This window comes from Gekko japonicus, unplaced genomic scaffold (genome assembly GCF_001447785.1).
Source record: "Gekko japonicus isolate JY-2015 unplaced genomic scaffold, Gekko_japonicus_V1.1 scaffold208, whole genome shotgun sequence".
NCBI classification, from domain to species: Eukaryota; Metazoa; Chordata; class Lepidosauria; order Squamata; family Gekkonidae; genus Gekko; species Gekko japonicus.
In genome coordinates, this window is record NW_015173680.1 from 1,454,348 (window position 1) to 1,455,548 (window position 1,201).

Here is a 1,201-nt window from a genome sequence, read left to right on the forward strand (position 1 = left end):
CCACTTCTCCCCACGGCCCTGCACTTGGCATACAGAAATTCGCACTCACTTCAGGTCAAACAGTTAATTCACGCAGGCATTAGATGTGTGCCTTGATTCTGCAAACATTAAAGGCTCTCATCACTTTTCCATTACTCAGGAACCATTTCCCCTGCCCTGGGATGCTGAGGCTTGATTGAAAGGGAGGGGTGTGTTACATCAAGTCATACTTTGATGGCTCTGCACCACAATGTCCTCTTTGCTCACTCCCCCACCTGACTGATCCGTATCTCAGATCTGGAGTGATACAGCCAGAGTCTGCACTGGTCACTGACGGCATGCTTTAACTGACATGGCAGCAGCGGTGGAGTCTCCTACCTTGATAGGAGACACTGCATGGTTTTGTGGGACCGCCCATGTTGGCTACAATCTACTACTTTCCTGGATAATCGTCAAGGAATCCTAAGGAGGCCCAGCCTCTGGTAGCTGTTTGATCCGGCTGCAGTATTGACAGAGAAGAGCAGTGGCCTGGTGGTTGTGGTAGGCCAGTTTTTTGGGGATGAGGAGATGGCAAATGTGTGGTTTCCTCAGACTCTGACTGGATTCCCCTTCTGAGCTAAAGTATCCCAAGCAGAAGGTGAATTGTTCCTCCTTGTAGCAGAGGAAGGGAAAGGCCAGTGGAGAAAATGCCACTTCCAAAGTAGCTTTTGGATTTAGGAATCTGTTGTCCAATTCAATGGAAATTCCACAAAGCCTTCTCTGGCCTATCTAGGCAGGTCTTTCAGAAATGGTTCCCCTGACAACAAGGTCTGCATCAGAGCCATTGCCATGGAGATTCAAGTCCTCCTTTTTCTTGGTTCTCCAGGCAGCGTTTGTGGCAGTCCCCCCCAAAAAAATGTACCACGTAACATGCTACCATCATGCTACCAAAAGCTCCACTCAGTAAGCTCTTCCTCTCTATGGACACAGTGGCCTGGATTCCTGTCTGTTGTGTTGTAATGCTTTTTAATTTGAAAAACGTTCTCAAAAGTCCAGGTCACCTGAGAATTTTTAAATAGGATCTGGATTCTGTGAACTGGAACCTCAAGCAAAACTTTTGTTAGTTCCCTGAGCTGCTCTTTGCTTTTTCAGCATTTGGACAATTGCTGAAATAGGAGCCCAACTTCATTTTCTTTTCACACAAGTAATGGCTGTTCAACAGAAGCAGCAAGGCTATGGCTTA